The sequence below is a fragment of the Taurulus bubalis genome (assembly GCF_910589615.1).
Source record: "Taurulus bubalis genome assembly, chromosome: 2".
NCBI classification, from domain to species: Eukaryota; Metazoa; Chordata; class Actinopteri; order Perciformes; family Cottidae; genus Taurulus; species Taurulus bubalis.
In genome coordinates, this window is record NC_136590.1 from 1,068,693 (window position 1) to 1,080,346 (window position 11,654).

Here is an 11,654-nt window from a genome sequence, read left to right on the forward strand (position 1 = left end):
ATCTATATATATCTATCTATCTATCAGGACGAGGGACGTTAACCGTTGATACGTCAATCAAGAATATTTTTAAACGCTACGCATTTGGTTTCATTTGTTGATTTAACACAGATCTGTTACCGGACGCACTGCGGCGAGTCGACGCGTCTTAACCAATCAAACCATTGAGAGTTCCTTGATAAAGGTCTCACCGGTCTCATCAGGCCGGTGAGGTGACCACCACCCAACTGCACACACCACCCTCACCCGTCCAATCCGGCGTTTACGACGTTGGACTTCTACAGATAAGTGTGATTTTGTATTCCTATAATCTTTTTTCCTTGTATTTGTGCTTCTGCGTTGATCGGCATCAGATAAAAGAAGATTTCTCTAAAATCTTTCTCCGCTTTGATGCCAAATGCGTCTGCAAGAAGTCGAGTTGTCACATAAAACTTCCGCTGCCTGCCGTTGAACTCGACCTCCAGGTGAGTGTTCCTCTTATTGGACGATTTTATTCCCGTTATTTTAATCCTCCAAGTCTGGACCGCTGTACTGGGAACCTGAATAAAGAGAGATGGACATTCATAGTGGAGTTTAGGACCAGAACTCTGATAAGCACTGAACTATTTAACTACTACATCTAAGTGTGTATTTAAAGACTTAATGAACACGTGGATCACACAGTATTTAACAGCTGATTAAAGACCAGAGAAACATCTGAGTGTCTTCAACCTTATTATGGAACATTCATTGAAAATGTTTTGGCAATAATTGAATGTTTAATGCAAAACAATTCAAAAGTGTTTGACGGAACAAAGACGTCTACAGCTACCTTGGAAGTTTTGGTGTGTTGAGCTGCTTTCAGAGACGGAGAAGAAAGATTCAGAGATTCTTTCTGCTTTTTCTTCTGTTTGGGCTTCTTTGCTCCAACAGGATCCATCTGAACAAACAACAATAAAACATTACTACGGTTATGATGAGACGTAGGCGATGCAAGACGAGACGTAGGCGATGCAAGACGTAGGCGATGCAAGACGTTGGCGATGCAAGACGTTGGCGATGCAAGACGTTGGCAATGCAAGACGTGTGAGTCGGTTACGGCAAGACGTAGAAGTCGGTTACGGCAAGACGTGGGAGTCGGTTACGGCGAGATGCGGGAGTCGGTTACGCCGACAAGCGAGAGTCGGTTACGGCAAGACGTAGGAGTCGGTTACGGCAAGATGTGGGAGTCGGTTACGGCGAGAAGCGAGAGTCGCTTACGGCGAGACGTAGGAGTCGGATAAGGCGAGACGTAGGAGTTGGTTAAGGCGAGAAGCGAGAGTCGGTTACGGCAAGACGTAGGAGTCGGTTACGCCGAGAGGCAGGAGTCAGTTACGGCGAGACGTAGGAGTCGGTTACGGCGAGACGTGGGAGTCGGTTATGGCAAGAAGCGGGAGTCGGTTACGGCAAGACGTAGGAGTCGGTTACGCCGAGAGGCGGGAGTCGGTTACGGCGAGACGTAGGAGTTGGTTAAGGCGAGACGTGGGAGTCGGTTATGGCAAGACTTAGGAGTCGGTTACGGCGAGACGTGAGAGTCGGTTACGCCGAGAGGCGGGAGTTTGTTACGGCGAGACGTAGGAGTTTGTTACGGCGAGACGTAGGGGTTGGTTACGGCGAGACGTGAGAGTTGTTTACGCCGAGAAGCGAGAGTCAGTTACGGCGAGACGTGAGAGTCGGTTACACCGAGAAGCGAGAGTCGGTTACGGCAAGACGTAGGAGTCGGTTACGGTGAGACGTGGGAGTCGGTTACAGCGAGACGTAGGAGTTGGTTACAGCGAGACGTGGGAGTCGGTTACGCCGAGACGTAGGAGTCGGTTACAGCAAGAAGCGAGAGTCAGTTACGCCGAGAGGCGGGAGTTTTTTACGGCGACACGTAGGAGTCGGTTATGGCGAGACGTAGGAGTGGGTTACGCCGACAAGCGAGAGTCGGTTACGGCAAGACGTAGGAGTCGGTTACGGCGAGATGTGGGAGTCGGTTACGGCGAGAAGCGAGAGTCGCTTACGGCGAGACGTAGGAGTCGGATAAGGCGAGAAGCGAGAGTCGGTTACGGCAAGACGTAGGAGTCGGTTACGCCGAGAGGCGGGAGTCAGTTACGGCGAGACGTGGGAGTCGGTTATGGCAAGAAGCGGGAGTCGGTTGCGGCAAGACGTAGGAGTCGGTTACGCCGAGAGGCGGGAGTCGGTTACGGCGAGACGTAGGAGTTGGTTAAGGCGAGACGTGGGAGTCGGTTACGGCAAGACTTAGGAGTCGGTTACGGCGAGACGTGAGAGTCGGTTACGCCGAGAGGCGGGAGTCGGTTACGGCGAGAGGCGGGAGTTTGTTACGGCGAGACGTAGGAGTTTGTTACGGCAAGACGCGGGGGTCGGTTACGCCGACAAGCGAGAGTCGGTTACGGCAAGACAGAGTTGGTTAAGGCGAGACGTGGGAGTCGGTTACGGCGAGACGTAGGAGTCGGTTACGGCGAGACGTGAGAGTCGGTAATGGCAAGAAGCGGGAGTCGGTTACGGCGAAACGTGGGAGTCGGTTACGGCGAGACGTGGGAGTCGGTTACGGCGAGACGTAGGAGTTGGTTACAGCGAGACGTGATAGTCGGTTACGGCGAGACGTGGGAGTCGGTAACGCCGAGAGGCGGGAGTCGGTTACGGCGAGATGCGGAAGTTTGTTACGGCGAGAGGCGGGAGTCAGTTACGACGAGACGTAGGAGTCGGTTACGGCGAGAGACGGGAGTCGGTTACGGCGAGAGGCGGGAGTCAGTTACGACGAATACGTGGGAGTCAGTTACGACGAATACGTGGGAGTCGGTTAAGCCGAGAAGCGAGAGTCGATTACGGCGAGAGGCGGGAGTTGGTTAAGGCGAGACGTGGGAGTCGTTTACGGCGAGACGTGTGAGTCGGTTACGGCAAGACGTAGAAGTCGGTTACGGCAAGACGTGGGAGTCGGTTACGGCGAGATGCGGGAGTCGGTTACGCCGACAAGCGAGAGTCGGTTACGGCAAGACGTAGGAGTCGGTTACGGCAAGATGTGGGAGTCGGTTACGGCGAGAAGCGAGAGTCGCTTACGGCGAGACGTAGGAGTCGGATAAGGCGAGACGTAGGAGTTGGTTAAGGCGAGAAGCGAGAGTCGGTTACGGCAAGACGTAGGAGTCGGTTACGCCGAGAGGCAGGAGTCAGTTACGGCGAGACGTAGGAGTCGGTTACGGCGAGACGTGGGAGTCGGTTATGGCAAGAAGCGGGAGTCGGTTACGGCAAGACGTAGGAGTCGGTTACGCCGAGAGGCGGGAGTCGGTTACGGCGAGACGTAGGAGTTGGTTAAGGCGAGACGTGGGAGTCGGTTATGGCAAGACTTAGGAGTCGGTTACGGCGAGACGTGAGAGTCGGTTACGGCGAGAGGCGGGAGTCGGTTACGGCGAGAGGCGGGAGTTTGTTACGGCGAGACGTAGGAGTTTGTTACGGCGAGACGTAGGGGTTGGTTACGGCGAGACGTGAGAGTTGTTTACGCCGAGAAGCGAGAGTCAGTTACGGCGAGACGTGAGAGTCGGTTACACCGAGAAGCGAGAGTCGGTTACGGCAAGACGTAGGAGTCGGTTACGGTGAGACGTGGGAGTCGGTTACAGCGAGACGTAGGAGTTGGTTACAGCGAGACGTGGGAGTCGGTTACGCCGAGACGTAGGAGTCGGTTACAGCAAGAAGCGAGAGTCAGTTACGCCGAGAGGCGGGAGTTTTTTACGGCGACACGTAGGAGTCGGTTATGGCGAGACGTAGGAGTGGGTTACGCCGACAAGCGAGAGTCGGTTACGGCAAGACGTAGGAGTCGGTTACGGCGAGATGTGGGAGTCGGTTACGGCGAGAAGCGAGAGTCGCTTACGGCGAGACGTAGGAGTCGGATAAGGCGAGAAGCGAGAGTCGGTTACGGCAAGACGTAGGAGTCGGTTACGCCGAGAGGCGGGAGTCAGTTACGGCGAGACGTGGGAGTCGGTTATGGCAAGAAGCGGGAGTCGGTTACGGCAAGACGTAGGAGTCGGTTACGCCGAGAGGCGGGAGTCGGTTACGGCGAGACGTAGGAGTTGGTTAAGGCGAGACGTGGGAGTCGGTTACGGCAAGACTTAGGAGTCGGTTACGGCGAGACGTGAGAGTCGGTTACGCCGAGAGGCGGGAGTCGGTTACGGCGAGAGGCGGGAGTTTGTTACGGCGAGACGTAGGAGTTTGTTACGGCGAGACGTGAGAGTTGTTTACGCCGAGAAGCGAGAGTCAGTTACGGCGAGACGTGAGAGTCGGTTACACCGAGAAGCGAGAGTCGGTTACGGCAAGACGTAGGAGTTGGTTCCAGCGAGACGTGGGAGTCGGTTACGCCGAGACGTAGGAGTCGGTTACAGCAAGAAGCGAGAGTCAGTTACGCCGAGAGGCGGGAGTTTTTTACGGCGAGACGTAGGAGTCGGTTATGGCGAGACGTGGGAGTTGGTTAAGGCGAGACGTGGGAGTCGGTTACGGCGAGAGGTAGGAGTTTGTTACGGCGAGACGTGGGAGTTTGTTACGGTGAGACGTGAGAGACGTGAGAGTCGTAGACGCCGAGAAACGAGAGTCGGTTACGGCGAGACGTAGGAGTCGGTTACGGCGAGACGTGGGAGTCGGTTACGGCGAGACGCGAGAATCGGTTACAGCGAGACGTGGGAGTCGGTTACGGCGAGACGCGGGAGTCGGTTACGCCAAGAGGCGGAAATTTGCTACGGCGAGACGTAGGAGTCGGTTACGGCGAGACGTGAGAGTCGGTTACGGCGAGAAGCGAGAATCGGTTACAGCAAGACGTGGGAGTCGGTTACGGCGAGACGTGAGAGTCGGTTACGCCGAGAAGCGAGAATCGGTTACGGCAAGACGTAGGAGTCGGGTACGACGAGACCTGGGAGTCGGTTACGGCGAGACGTGGGAGTCGGTTACGCCGAGATGTAGGAGTCGGTGACGGCGAGACGTGGGAGTCGGTTACGGCGAGACGTAGGAGTTGGTTACAGCGAGACGTGGGAGTCGGTTACGGCGAGACGCGGGAGTCGGTTACGCCGCGAGACGGAAATTTGTTACGGCGAGACGTAGGAGTCGGTTACGCCGAGAAGCGAGAGTCGCTTACGGCTAGACGTAGGAGTCGGTTACGGCTAGACGTCGGAGTCGGTTACGGCTAGACGTCGGAGTCGGTTACGGCTAGACGTCGGAGTCGGTTACGGCTAGACGTAGGAGTCGGTTACGGCTAGACGTCGGAGTCGGTTACGGCTAGACGTCGGAGTCGGTTACGGCTAGACGTAGGAGTCAGCTACGGAGAGACGTGAGAGTCGGTTACGCCGAGAAGCGAGAGTCGCTTACGGCTAGACGTAGGAGTCGCTTACGGCTAGACGTCGGAGTCGGTTACGGCAAGACATAGGAGTCGGTTACGGCAAGACTTGGAGTCGGTTACGGCGAGACGTGGGAGTCGGTTACGGCGAGACGTAGGAGTCAGTTACGCCGAGAAGCGAGAGTCGGTTATGGCGAGACATGGGAGTCGGTTATGGCGAGACGTGGGAGTCGGTTATGGCGAGACGTGGGAGTCGGTTACGGCGAGACGTAGGAGTTGGTTACAGCGAGACGTGGGAGTCAGTTACGGCGAGAAGCAGGAGTCTGTTACGGCGATACGTGGGAGTCGGATACGGCGAGACGTGAGAGTCGGTTACGCCGAGAAGCGAGAGTCGCTTACGGCGAGACGTAGGAGTCGGTTACGGCGAGACGTAGGAGTCGGTTACGGCGAGACGTAGGAGTTGGTTAAGGCGAGACGTGGGAGTCGGTTACGGCAAGACGTAGGAGTCGGTTACGGCGAGACGTGGGAGTCGGTTACGGCAAGACGTAGGAGTCGGTTAAGGCGAGACGTGGGAGTCGGATACGGCGAGACGTAGGAGTTAGTTACAGCGAGACGTGGGAGTCGGTTACGGCGAGACGCGGGAGTCGGTTACGGCTAGACGTAGGAGTCAGCTACGGCGAGACGTGAGAGTCGGTTACGCCGAGAAGCGAGAATCGGTTACGGCAAGACGTAGGAGTCGGGTACGACGAGACCTGGGAGTCGGTTACGGCGAGACGTGGGAGTCGGTTACGCCGAGATGTAGGAGTCGGTGACGGCGAGACGTGGGAGTCGGTTACGGCGAGACGTAGGAGTTGGTTACAGCGAGACGTGGGAGTCGGTTACGGCGAGACGCGGGAGTCGGTTACGCCGCGAGGCGGAAATTTGTTACGGCGAGACGTAGGAGTCGGTTACGCCGAGAAGCGAGAGTCGCTTACGGCTAGACGTAGGAGTCGGTTACGGCTAGACGTAGGAGTCAGCTACGGAGAGACGTGAGAGTCGGTTACGCCGAGAAGCGAGAGTCGCTTACGGCTAGACGTAGGAGTCGGTTACGGCGAGACGTAGGAGTCGGTTACGGCGAGACGTAGGAGTTGGTTAAGGCGAGACGTGGGAGTCGGTTACGGCAAGACGTAGGAGTCGGTTACGGCGAGACGTGGGAGTCGGTTACGGCAAGACGTAGGAGTCGGTTAAGGCGAGACGTGGGAGTCGGATACGGCGAGACGTAGGAGTTGGTTACAGCGAGACGTGGGAGTCAGTTACGGCGAGAAGCGGGAGTCTGTTACGGCGAGACGTAGGAGTCGGTTACGGCGAGACGTGAGAGTCGGTTACGTCGAGAAGCGAGAGTCGCTTACGGCGAGACGTAGGAGTTGGTTAAGGCGAGACGTGGGAGTCGGTTACGTCGAGAAGCGAGAGTCGCTTACAGCGAGACGTAGGAGTTGGTTAAGGCGAGACGTGGGAGTCGGTTACGGCGAGACGTATGAGTCGGTTACGGCGAGACGTGGGAGTCGGTTACGGCGAGACGCGGGAGTCGGTTGCGGCGAGACACGAGAGTCGGTGACGGCGAGACGTAGGAGTCGGTTGCGGCGAGACGTAGGAGTCGGTTGCGGCGAGACGTAGGAGTTGGTTGCGGCGAGACGTAGGAGTCGGTTGCGGCGAGACGTAGGAGTCGGTTGCGGCGAGACGTAGGAGTCGGTTGCGGCGAGACGTAGGAGTCGGTTGCGGCGAGACGTAGGAGTCGGTTACGGCTAAATGCAAGAGCTGTTAACGCCAAGACGCTTGTAGCGAGAGATAAGAGTCGGTTACGGCGAGACTTGGGCGCTTATCGTTAACTCTTTTGATTCTCACCATGTAAGTTTGGCAGCTCTTCGGTTGACCTTTAAAAAAACAAAGAAACAAACACTGTTAATGGCTTTCAGGTAACACATAAACATTTCTTACTTTTTGACTGTTCTGCATTCGTTTGTTTTGACCTACCAGCTGCAGGTTTTGGCGTCTTCACTGATCCAGAGGCAGATGCTGGTTTGCTCGTCGTCCCTGAAAAGTACAACACTTTATATATATATATATATATATATATATATATATATATATATATATATATATATATATATATATATTACATTTGTGTGTGTGTGTGTGTTGTATTTGTGTGTATATATATGTGTACGTGAATATGTGTATATGTACCAGTTGCAGGTTTTGTCTTTTTCCCTGATCCTGAGGCAGTTGCAGGTTGTTTTGCCGTTTCTGGAAGTCAATTATGTTTTTATTCTCTTTTATTCACTTCATGTTAAAATAATCCAGCAAGGGAGGAGATGATCTAAATTAACTCACCCTTTGCTTCCTGTCGTTTCTTCAGTTCTTTCATTTTAACCACAATGCTTTGCAGCGGCTCCTGGACTTTAGCGTCATTCCTCGGAAAGACCTTCATTTCTTTATCGATCACAGAGATGGACCTTTCTGTCCCGTAGTGCTGGATGATCAGATCAGGGAGTTCTTCTCTGTGCCTCTCAGTCCTCAGACCTTGAGGGATTTTTTCCAGTTTGAACAGCAACTTCCTGACTTGATATGGGGTCAGCTCCTCCAGGATGGAGGTCAGGACTGTTTTCCACTTGGTCTCTAAAGCCAGCAATGACATCTGTAAACAAAGAGATTTTGGATTACTGCAGAAAATAATCGTTTATGATTCTTCCAGGTTTAGTTTATCAAGATAATCTTCACTAATGATTATAATAATGATAACTAATAACTAATAATGAACGAATGTTCTAGTGAGGACGACAAGGCGACATGACTCGGGGTCGGGTTTGGACTCAGGATGGGAAAAGGGGTCAGGACGAGGGGTCAGGACGAGGGGTTGGGTCGGGATGATGGGTCAGAGTCTGGACGAGGAGTAGGGTATGGACTCGGGGTCTGGGATCAAAGGGTTCAAATCGGGACGTTGGGTCGGGGAAAAGGATCTTGACGAGGAGTAGGGTCGGGATGATTGGTTGGGACGGGACAATGTCGGCATGAGGGGTCGGATCAGGATGATGGGTTGGGTCAGGGTCTGGACGAGGCGTCGGGTCGGTGCAAGGGATCGGGGTTGGGATGATGGGTTGAGTCGGGTTGGGACGAGATGTCGGGACGATGGGTCGGGGTCAGAACAAGGGGTTCTGGATGGGACGAGGGGTCGGGCCAAAGGGTCGGGACGAGGAGTTGGGTCGGATTGGGACCATGGTTTGGGTCGGGGTCTGGATGAGGAGCTGGGTCAGAACGAGAGGTAGGGGTGATAAGTTGTCGGGGTCTGGGCGAGGGTTCGGACTCGGGACGATGGGTCGGGGTCTGATTGTTGTGCATCTTTACCAGCGCTGTTTAGGCTCCTCTTGGCGGGCCCTGCTCCAGCAGCTATAGGCCTCCATGGCGAAAAGAAAGGCAGAGCAGGCGCCCCAGAAAAAGGTCTGCCTAACGTTCAACATGAGGGGCTAGATGAAATAGTCCAAACTGACACAGGTAGGATGAAACTTTCAGACATATTTAAATATGAAGAACATGAAGTTATTAAATTGTTTATATGGGCTACCTTTAGGAAAAATGACTCCATGTCAATTTAATAGGCCTATAATTATTGTTAAGCACTGCATTAGCATTTTTCTTTCAATGAAGTTCCACTTAAATGTTGTACCTGCTGAGAAATGACTAAACACCTTTGATACTTTTATTTTATATATATATATATATATATATATATATATATATATATATATATATATATATATATATATATTGTAGAGTTGAGAAACAGCGAGACAGTAGGCGTAGTTGCAGTCGAGATAGTTTACTCTTTCTCCACATAAAATGTACAATACTTGTGCAGTACTATAGCGGCAGCGCAAAACCCCACGCTTCCCGGAAACCCAAAACCACAACACCAACCCCGACCCCGGAAACCCCACCAGCTCTTAAAGGCACAGTAGCCCTTAGGTGAATGTCTCTCACAGTCCGTATGTGGGTCACCACAATATATCATTATCAGTCATAACCAGTGAACCAGTCATAACCTCCCCTTATTGAAGTTCAACAAAGATCCTTTAAGTTCAACTAAACTGACTGGTAAAACACCATCATTAAAATGTTCCCAAAGTCCAGCCATTATAAAGGATATTGAATAAATATCAACCTTGTATACATATTGATGCATTTGCTGTCATCTCTTTGAATCCCCTATGGCTAACGCAGGCTTGTGGTTTATTTTCAGCAGGTCCCGTGGTTGAGAATTGCTCACAGTGCTGAAATGTGCGCTCAGAAAAAAAAAATTTGCTCAGTGCTGAAAAAAATTAGAGGGAATATTGCTTCTCTCCTCTGGGATTCGTTACCTTTTCCTTTGATCGAAGCGTTTAGTTGGTTTTTTTTTATTAATGTTATTGAATAATCTTATAAATAAGCAGCAAAGCCTCTAATCCAGGGGTGACCAACCAGTCAGAGACTAAGAGCCACATCATCCCCCCCCCTCTCCCCCCCAGATGAAACAGATGAAAATAACAAAGTCAAAGATTAAACACACGTTATTATATTAACTTTGTTCAAAGCTTTTTTGTCACAGTTGAGAAGGACATAACTCTAAGAACATGCATGTGGTCTGGGGCAGTGGTTTAACTGGTCTGGCTGCAGGACCCACCATCTCCCTGAATGACAAGCCGCGACCAAAGCGAGGAACATTTTCAACTTCTCAATTTGATTTAATGAAAATATGGCGCCTAGGTTTGAACCTGAGATAGTATCACAGTATGCCAAACAGAAATATTCCCTTTCACACTCAATTAAAAACCCAAAAGTGCTTCTTAAGGATACAAGGTAATACAACACACATAATAATGTTATAACTTCAGCCTTTTTGAACATAACAAAAAAAAGGTTGGGAATGAAGCAAACTATCACAAATAGTCCGATGTGTAAACTCACGCAAGTAAAGTGTTGTGAACGCAGCATTGAGGAGTGTGTGAATATTCAATTCAATTCAGTTCATTTTATATAGCCCAAAATCACAAATTAAAATGTGCAATCTGTAACATAACATCCTGTCCCGGGACCTCACATCAGATCAGGAACAACTCCCCAAATAAAGATAGTAAAAACCATTTCACAGGGAAAACAGGAAGAACCTTCACAGAGCAACAGAGGAGGATCCCTCTCCTGGATGGACAGAAGAATAGATGTCATGTGACCAGAATGAACAACGTAACAGAGTTACAGCACATTACTTCAATATGACTGAAATTGAATAAATTGCACTCTGCCGCATTAAAAAATCCCTTCAAAATAAAAGGACAGTTTTTTTTGCCATGTAAAATGACCGTCCTGACGGACTGAAAACGGGTCGCGAAAGACGATTTCATGGCTTTCAAGCCGTCGCGCCTTGAGTTTGACACCAGTGGTCTAAAGTATTTGCAAAATCAATAAAAAGATTTAAAAAAAAAAAAAAAAAAAACACAAACACAAACTTCGATATGAATGCAAGAGCCGCATGAAACCAGGCAAAGAGCCGCATGAAACCAGGCAAAGAGCCGCATGAAACCAGGCAAAGAGCCGCATGAAACCAGGCAAAGAGCCGCATGAAACCAGGCAAAGAGCCGCATGAAACCAGGCAAAGAGCCGCATGAAACCAGGCAAAGAGCCGCATGAAACCAGGCAAAGAGCCGCATGCGGCTCGGGAGCCGCGGGTTGGCCAGGCCTGCTATAATCAATGTTCACCTTCTCCTCTTCTTTGTCCGCTTTATGTTATGTTATTATGTTTTTCCTGTTCGGTAAACAGAGGCCTGAAGTCTGAATTTGCTTATGGCAGAAACCAACTTCCCGCCTGTTTTACTTCCTGTTTACTTCCCTCCTTCGTTACCTTTTCCTTTGATCGAAGCGTTTAGTTTTGTAAGGAATGTTATTGAAGAAACCTATAAATAAATAAGCAGCAAAGCCTCTAATTAATGCTCACCTTCTCCTCTTCTTTGTCCGCTAACCAGTTTTTAGTAACCAGAAGACACAAAGTCTGAACTCATGTGGCAGAAACCAACTTCCTGCCTGTTTTACTTCCTGTTTACTTCCCTCCTCGTCTGCAAATTATCCTACAATATATGTGGATTTATCATCATCAGCTTTTATGTTTACTTAACTTTGACTGTTGATCAATCAAACTCCCAGTTTCTAAAGTACAGTCCCCCCCCCCCCCCCCCCCCCTTTAGAGAACAATGGTTTAACCCACGAGTGAGAACACAACTCATACTTTCAGTTTCATGTGTGGAAAAATACAAAATGA

At 51.1% G+C, this 11,654-nt stretch overlaps 1 long non-coding RNA gene across 1 annotated transcript; it reads right to left on the reverse strand.

Annotated features, from left to right (window-relative positions):
* Window positions 1-17: 17 nt before the first annotated feature.
* On the reverse strand, window positions 18-7,775 carry LOC306750807. Its single transcript, XR_013771202.1, has 6 exons — window positions 7,703-7,775; window positions 7,556-7,615; window positions 7,343-7,402; window positions 7,214-7,242; window positions 812-919; window positions 18-539 (listed from the first exon to the last, which is right to left on the reverse strand). It is a non-coding gene; the product is annotated as an uncharacterized lncRNA (long non-coding RNA).
* Between the last annotated feature and the right edge of the window lie 3,879 nt (window positions 7,776-11,654).